The 9,142-nt window shown below is 40.4% G+C and overlaps 1 pseudogene; it reads right to left on the bottom strand.

The window, feature by feature from the left end:
* Positions 1-3,389: 3,389 nt before the first annotated feature.
* On the bottom strand, positions 3,390-5,775 carry LOC105490834 (bromodomain-containing protein 7-like; annotated as a pseudogene).
* Positions 5,776-9,142: the final 3,367 nt, after the last annotated feature.

Below are 9,142 nucleotides of genomic sequence, written 5' to 3'. Positions count from 1 at the left end.
TTACAGATATGAAGAATGGACAAAATGAGAAGAGAAAAATGAAAAATTGAACTTTCCTGTAAAAGCAATACTAATTACAGATATTTATATCTGTGGCTTATTATTTATACCTAATTAGTATGCAGCACAATGGCAATGATGCCAGTCATTACATATATCACACCACTAACTTGTTTCACTCAATTGCAACAATAATTTCTCTCCATGGACCCTTGGCTATTGGTTTGTTGTTCAGGTTTGTTCATCTACTGACAACCTAAAGTAATTAGAGAATGGCAGTTTCCACAAAGAGAATACTGATGTATAGTGATCATTTTTTGCACTTCATCCCTCAAACAGTACTGTGGGAAAGTTGCTATTCTTATCTGCATTTTTCTGATAGGAAACTGAGGCCCAAATAATGTAAGTAAACGCCTAAAGCCATAAATATAGACATTGGACTCAAATACTTTTCTCTTCCAACGTCTTACTGGAACCTATGTGGTAAAGCTGATCTGTTGAAGACGTTTAGTGACACATAAATGTCTTTAACTAATGGCATGAAAATGACATGAGATGGATTTGTAAAATCAAGATTTGTAGGTTTAGGCTTGAGTTCTACATCCTAGCGCAAAGATGTGACTGCTTATCTTTCCCTGGGGTCAGAATTCCTGATATTCTTGTTTTTTAATGCTTGTGTCTGCCTGCACTTTGTAATCTGTAGGCTTCCTAAAAGCTCCAAAAATTTAAAAACAATAAATCATTCGATGTCTTCTAGCTTGTTTGTTTTTCTTTTTTAGAGACAGAGTCTTGCTGTGTCACACAGGCTGGATTGCAGTGGTGTAGACATAGCTCACTGCAGCCCTGACACCTTGGGCTCAAGGGATCTTCCAACCTCCACCTCCCAAGTAGCCAGGACTATAGATGCACACCATCATGCCTGGCTCATTTTTTAAAAATTTTAAAATATTTTTTTGTGGAGACAGGGTCTTGCTATGTTGTCTAGGCTCATCTTGAACTCCTGAGCTCAAGAGGTCCTCCTGCCTCAGCCTCCCAAAGTGCTGAGATTAAGAGTGTGAGCCACTGTGCCCAGCCCTTATTGCATTTTTGAGCTACCCAAATGGCTAGCACTGTCTTCGATATTTCAGAAGTACCATACTCTGTTCCAAACAAAACGTAACATTCCCTATGGACAGTGTGGTTCCTAACACAAGTGGACAGTGGGTCCTCATACCTGATGGCTCTAGAGAAGAGAAGGCTGCAATTGAAGCCAAGTTGTTCAGAGAGGCCAAGAAATACTCCCTGTTATTCTGATCTGATGATTTTGAGATTTATCTGCAAGGTGTGGGGGAGAAGGAAAGTCTATTTGCCATGCTTAAAGGAAAGGATAATGGGTTAAAGAAGACTTTGATGAACCTTTGAAGTCTTAAAAAAGCTAGATTACATCATTCTCTCCAAAGGTGTTTCAGTCGCCCTTTTTACTTTGGGATTTGGTGGTTACTTTATGCCCCCTAAAAACAATGTATCAATTATCCAGTGACAAGTGTTCCAATTAATTTATGGACATGAAGATTAACATGCAATCTGCTAATGCATTAATGAGTTTATAATATTTAGAAATAGGACGACCAAAACTGGTAGACAAATTCTGAGTTTTATCAACCTCAGTGGTTGAAATTAAAATGAAAATAGCAACATTTCTTTTCATTTTCCCTACAAAGAAACTAATTGTTTTCCTCTGGGTAATGATAATTAACAAAATTCCTATTGTGTTCCTGATCAGTTCACAGCTGGTACTTCGATAATCACAAATACTTGGTTTTATGAGGTGACATTAAACTCCTGCCTAACTTGGGAAGTACATTAATTGTATACTATTGCCTGAGCTTATTAATTCTAAATTATGCCTCAATGAACTTCTCAAATTGGGAGCAACATTTATATTAATAAACTGTAGTCAGTGAGAGGGAGGGAGGGAGGGAGAGAGAGATCATAAGAATCTATTACTGAGTGTAGATTTTGTCTGCTCCAGATGTTATTGTTGGGTTTAAAAAACTCTGATATGTTTGAATAAATTCCAAAGGAACGTCTCATCCCTTCTTTTTTTTTTTTTTTTTTTTTTTTTTTGAGACGGAGTCTCACTCTGTCACCCAGGCTGGAGCGCAGTGGCATGATCTTGGTTCACTGCAACCTCTGCCTTCTGGGTTCAGGCAAGTCTCCTGCCTCAGCCTCCCGAGTAGCTGGGATTACGGATGTCTGCCACACACACCTGGCTATTATTTTGTATTGTTATTAGAGGCGGGGTTTCACCCTGTTGGTCAGTGGTCTTGAACACCTGGCCTCAATTGATCCGCCCACCTCTGCCTCCCAAAGTGCTGGGATCACAAGCATGAACCACTGCGCCCAGCATCATCCATTCTTATAATGCATTTTTAGGCATTCTTTTTTCATTAAGCAGGAAAAACAAAGTGCTAGGGAGGCCTGGGATTTGTGGTTGAAATGTGTTCAGAGTGCTACCCTCCCTCATTCCTTGGAACTTTCTGAAGGACCAGAGCTGACCTGAGGACCTGTTGGGTGTATATCACTGAGGGAGTTCCAGGGCTATGCAGGGAAGCCCTGAGTGGGATGCAGTGATTCTTCTCTACTGTGTCTACTTCCATGAGGGCTGCCATCCTTCATGTAACAGTACCTTTAGGAACAGGGGCCATATAGCTATATATTTCTATTTCTAAGTTTCAAACAGTGCTTGGCAGCTAACAGGTGGTCAACTAATGTTTGTCGGATGAATGAATGGTAGTACCAAGGAAGAATGGCATGTTTAGTCCTGGCTGCTAAAGGAGGTTTAATGATAATTGGCCAATGTGTGGTGATTAAGCCTCAACAGTTAACATAGAAGAAACTATGGTTATACTGATGTTGCTTTAACAATGCCATTAAAGTCTGGCACCGTGGCTCATGCCTGTAATCCTAGCACTTTGGGAGGCTGAGGCAGATGGAGCACTGAGGCCAGAAGTTTGAGACCAGCCCGGCCAACATGGCGAAACCCCATCTCTACTCAAAGTACAAAAATTGGCCAGGTGTGGGGCACATACCTGTAATCCCAGATACTCAGGAGGCTGAGGCATGAGAATTGCTTAAGCCCAGGAGGTAGAGTTGCAGTGAGCCAAGATTGCACCATTGCACTTCAGCCTGGTGACAGAGTGAGCTTCTGTCTCAAAAAAATAAAAGCCAGTGAATGTTACTTCTATCTTAAATTTCCAATATAGCAACTTAAGAAAATGATCTTTAGTTTTTATGGATACATAATAGTTGCACATATTTATTATTTATGGGGTACATGTGATATTTTGATACAAGCATACAATGTGTAATGATCAAATCAGGGTAATTGCAATATCCAACACCTTAAACATTTATTACTTCTTTGTGTTAAGAACATTCCAATTCTACTGTTTTAGTTATTTCAACAATCAATTATTATTAACTATGGCGAATTTTTAAATACAATAATATCATGCTGATGAGGATATGTGAAAGACACATTCATGCAACTCTTTCAGAAAGAAATTTAGCAGTATCTATCAAGAACTTGGACAATTTTTGTTATCTTCATTCTGGTAAAATTCAGCATCTGTAAGTCAGTTTTTTTTTTTTTTTTTGTATGAGTCCCAGGTCCAGCTTTATTACCGAATACAAGTCCAGCTTCTGGAACATTCAAATTCACTGTTCCAAAGTTTAATTAAAAACACAGTTTACAAATATTTAATATCTTCTGAAAAGCATTTCTAAGTTAAGAATGAAAAAGTATGTACATAATATATAATCAAATACCAGGCGGCCTCAACTTCCACCAGGTCCACAGTCAGCAACATCCATCTTTTTAGGTTCTTCAATATATTCTGTCTAATCCACAAAGTTGTTTTCCATGACAGGGGAAAGAATGGAAATCTCCATTGCTTTCTGAACTCCATAGGTGCTTACGATATCACCTGGAGTTACTTGCTGTGCAAATTCTTTAAGATTACTGGTCACTTGTTCAGCAAGATGCATTTCTCTGTATGAGGGACCCAAGAGACAGATCATGCTGGGAAGGGGTCTGGTGCTCAAACATTCATTCTAGGATTCCTGGGGTTCCCTGAGCAATCTGGTGGTCTCATCAAGTTTCCTCTGGAATAGTTCAGCTTCTTCAGAGTCAAAAACTTCAGTTAGAACGCCAAAGTTTGCTACTGCTTTCAGCGCTATGAGCCTGTCTTGAGTATTAGAGTTCAAACCTCCTGGTGGCTCTACTTCTGTAATCTCCACTTCTTTTGCTGTGTCAAGTGTCCTAGTGTGGCCTTCCATCTTCAGGCAATGACATCTCCAACTCTTGTAGGGTCCTGGAATGTCCTCCTTTTGTTAAAACATCCAGTAAACTATCTGCCATCTTGGCACGTGGCCAAAAACTCATGGATGCTGAAATTGCTTGGAAGATCAGAGTCTCCCCCATAGGTTGAATGGACTAAATCAGAATCATCCTTACTGATATTTGTAAATGTGGAGTCATAATGCGGTGCCTAAGAACTGTAGGGCCTGTAATTCAAAGATAACACTGGAGTGACTTTGTTCTTTTGATGCTCTTTGAACCCCTGCCAAGTATTCACTCCAAACGGAAGTCTTCCAGTTGTCATTCCCAGTCTCACAGAGCAGTCGCCTGGCTTTCCTACAATGGGATCCACAGGATGGAGAAGTCCCAACATCGTTGTTCCGTCTGGTTTTCTTCTTTCAAATTCGCACTGACAGTTCACAAGCCGCCTGGTCAGTTTTCTTCCAGATTCCTTCACGATACGGTCAAGCTGCTCCTGCTCTCTCTCTAAATTATTGCTTTTAAACTTATCTTCAAGCATATGTTATTTTTCTTTTTATTTTGTTTGCTGGGACTCTTGATGGTGTGTGCTTTGGCATCTCCAGAGTTCTCTCTCTCTCTCAGTCAGCAGCCTCCTTCCTCCTCATTCTGTGAGGTGTCTGTTCTATCTTTCTGTTTTCAAGTTTTCTACAAGTCAGCCATGAAGTCTACGCTCTGCTTCAGGCTCTGAATTCTTTCCTGGCTAAGAATTGTCATCCCTGAGTGCAACAGCTTATTTGCAGCTTTATAATAAATGGTCTCTGGTTTATTGTAAGTCATGGCATTAGTACACATTAGTTTGAAGTTATACTTTAGTTCATCTCTGGGCTGGTAGTCATTGTTCTTGATCTTTTCTTTCATGGTACTAAAATCCATTGGATGTTTAATGATCATGGAGTAGCCAGGAGCAATACAATCAGTAACAGGAAATGAAAGCACTTGAATCTTTTCTCTGCAATTGTCTCATCAGTTGGATTCAAAGCTTCTTGAAGGGGTGTCTGTTCTACTTCTTCTTGTTTGGCTAAAGAGCTTGTGAGAGGCTTCTCAGGAGACAAGTCTAATCTCACAGGGACGTGACACTAGAGGTCTTTTTCCGCCTCATTCTCCAGCCGGTCTCGATCTCGCTTCTTTTTATACTCCTTAACTCTCTCCGTTTTCTCCCCTTTTCTTTCCCTGGAACCAGCTTCTCTCCTTTCTCTTTTTCCGCTTTCTGCCCTTGTGTTTGTCATGATCGTTTTTGTCTTCGAAGAGGCTGGAGTCGTGTCCCGAGCTGCCCATGAAGAGTTTGGTGACTTCGTTCCTTCCTACTTTGAGGACCAGCTTCAAGGGCTTCTCTACATACTCCTCGTAGAGGTGTTTGTCCGACTTGTGCTTCTTGGGCTTCCTGCCCATGTCCCACCGGGCCCCAGTGCCCACTCCCCGCGCCAGGCCCAGGCGGTGCAGCGCCGCTTCCGGTCAGGGTCAGGCCAGCGGAGGGCGGGAGCAGGGCCCGTGAGACCCCGCGCCATGAGGCAGGAGGGCGGCGCCGGAAGACAGTTTTAATGAAGTAACTCGAAATAGAAAAATAGCTTTCTGCACACAAAAGTGGTGATCTCAGATTTATTTGAAATCATGGGAAATAATCTAAGTTTCCAATGAAGTGGGAATGGTATTGGTGCTTTACTGATTTAAAATGTTTTTCAAGACTTTACAGTAATACGACGAATTCTTAAGGGTATAAAGTGTATACATCATTATCACAACAAAAATATACTATATATGGAAAAGCCTAGAAGGAAATATTATTAAATGTAAGAATAGAAAAGAGATTGGGATAAAATCCAGGGAAATATAAACATTTTTAAGTTATATTTTTGGTTTGTTTTTGTTTTCCCAGTTTTTAGTAGACCCTTTTAATGATGCCTTCTCAACTCCCTTGTGTTGAGAATATGTAACTCTGCCAGGTCTCCTCCTCTCTTCCTCACCCACCGCCCCTTCTAATCTCCCACTACCCATTTCAGATTGGATCATGATGGACACCTGACTTATGCTGGGCAAATTGGAGTTTTTCCTCTGGGAATTTAGAACTGGAAATTCAGAGAAAGCAAGTCAGTTTGTATGCATGCCTTGGATTGAGAGATATGAACATTTTGGACTAGAGGTGGAGGTATCTTTTCCCACTTGCACAAAGAAAGCAGATTTTAAGGAAAATAAGACGAAAGCAGATATACAGAGAAAGAAAAAGATAAGAGTTCATGGGATCTAACAGAGGAACTGGTCGATGATGACTTTCTAGTTTCTGGTTGTAGCTCTCATGAAACCTGGCTGAGTACCATGAGATATTCTTGTGCCTTATGGTATACAGTATTGTTATTATTTATTCTCAAGTCAGTTTCTGTTCCTGCAATCAAGTATTACTATATAAGATGGCTTTACTTTTGTGTCTTTAAATCGGTGAAGCACTGTAATTCTATGTCCATGAATAACCTATGCTTCTTACTTGCTATAGTGTGTCAACAGGAGCTCTTGATAAAATATCTATTGTTTTTGGAAATACATCAATCATTATGTACTCTATAATATTCTAGTAGTAATACATGATAACTAGAGACATTTCCAAAAACATGCTAATTCACCAGGCTGGAGTGCAGTGGCCCGATCTCGGCTCACTGCAACCTCCGCGTCCCGGGTTCAAGCGATTCTCCTGCCTCAGCCTCCCAAGTATCTGGGATTACAGGTGCACACCACCATGCCCAGCTAATTTTTGTATTTTTAGTAGAGATGGGGTTTCACCATGTTGGCCAGGAGGGTCTCGATCTCCTGACTTCGTGATCTGCCCGCCTCAGCCTCCCAAAGTGCTAGCATTACAGGTCTGAGCCACTGCACCCAGCCAGAATATATCTTAATGTTAACTGTGGTATATTTGAGTTGTGGTTTTACAGATAATTTAAATTTTTCTCTTTGTATTTTCCAAATTTTCTGTGGTGTATATAAATTTAGTTGGTAATAAAATAAAAAGTTATTATTATTTTTCAATTTTATTGGGGATAGGTTTAGGAATGGAAAGTTTAATAGACCAAAAAAAAAAAAAAAAAAAAAAAAGAAGAGAGAGGAAGCTTCCTCATGCTGAGAATGGAGGTTGCCCAGGAGTGGGTCTCCCAAAAGTTCTATTTTTAATGAAAAAATAATTACCTTAGTCACCAAAACAGTATTGTCAGTCTTCCCTTCTTATTCCATCAGGTGTAGGAGTTTAAGAAAGAAAGAAGGATGGAAGGAGGAATAGAGTGTGGGCTGCCTGGGATGCTCTACCTGTGGGCTTCAGGCCCTCTTGTTGTTCTCTAGGGGAGTGTTGATAAGGACTGGGATTTTTTCCTGGCGAGGCTTAGAGTAGGTAGCGGCTGAAAGATCTAGTTTGGAAGTAAATATCAGTTTTGAATCCTGGCTCTACTCTTTTTTCTCTATGTAGACTTGGAAAATTACTTAACCCTTGTTAGTGTTGGCTTTCTCATCTGTGAAATGATGGAGCTAGCTCTTGGGATTGTTGAGAGCACAAAATGAGATAGCATAATCAATCATTTAGCAGAGTCACTGGGTCCTAATAAGTGGTTGTGGTGTTTTTTACCCTTACTGTTAGGTGACATACGTAAATCCTCCGTAGGCACTCTATTAATCCTCTATATCTACTGGCTTTCATTATTTTTGTGTACACCTGACATGTCCGTCTTTCTATATCTCTAGCAATTCTAAAATAGTTAAATCAGTGCTTCTGAAACTTGAATGCCCATATGATTAACCTGTAGACCTTATTAAAGTGCAGATTCTGTCTCTGTATGTCTGGGGTGGGATTCAAGTTTTTAATTCTTAATAAGCTCTCACATGACGTAAATGTTGATATCCAAAGATCACTTTTAGCAGCAAGGATTAGGATGGCCCAGCTTAAATCTAATATCTGTGTGAAATCATGAACAATGTCCCCAGACAGAATCGTCTCTTCTTTCTTTGGTTCTTGAAGCACATCATTTATATTCCTAACCCAGCACTTAGCACATTTAGCCTGCTGTGGTGTATGCGATTCTGTTAATTTCTAACTAAACTCTTGACAGTAGACTGTGTGTTCAACTCCTGAAAGCTGTCAATGTCCACACGGGGATGTTGACGTACTTGACCCATGATTATCATGTTACTGAACTGGATAGAAAATAATCGAATAATGTCCTAAAATAACATTGTTTTTTACATGAGCATTCACTTAGAAATCACCAACATCAGTCAACTCAACTAGTGGGACTCATGAAAGAGAATAGTGGTGTGACCCACATGATGGATGATTTTGGTTGCTTGGCAGGTGTTAACCCAATTGCCACAACCAAGGAGGATTTAACAAGGGCATTCTGGTTACTTGCAACAAGTAAGGAGAACACTGGGGGTAGTTCCCAAAGCAGTGCGTCTCTCCGAAGGAAGGTGAGAGTGGGGCTTTCATTATGCTGGTTAGTTGAGTCGCTGTATGAAAGGCGGGGTAAAGGCAGTGAAGGCACAGTCCTGATCATGCTTCTTCATACATTGCAGGTATAGAAAACGGTGAATAAAATCCTCCCTAGGAAGGGTTTTTAGTATGGTAATAAGGAGAGTTCACCAAACTTCATCTCCAACTCAGGCAACTCTGGTTTTACCTGGTTTTTGTTTTACTGTAGCTGAGCTTCTTCCTGGAACCTTTTGAAACCACAGAAACTCAGTGTGCCACAGTTATGAGTTACTAGGGTACCTTGAGTTACAATGTGAATGATCCCAAAAGGCAAATAAATC

The sequence above is a fragment of the Macaca nemestrina genome, chromosome 5, assembly GCF_043159975.1.
Source record: "Macaca nemestrina isolate mMacNem1 chromosome 5, mMacNem.hap1, whole genome shotgun sequence".
Classification (NCBI taxonomy): domain Eukaryota; kingdom Metazoa; phylum Chordata; class Mammalia; order Primates; family Cercopithecidae; genus Macaca; species Macaca nemestrina.
The sequence above is the reverse complement of the archived record's forward strand: the minus strand, read 5'-3'. Positions and strand labels throughout refer to the sequence as shown.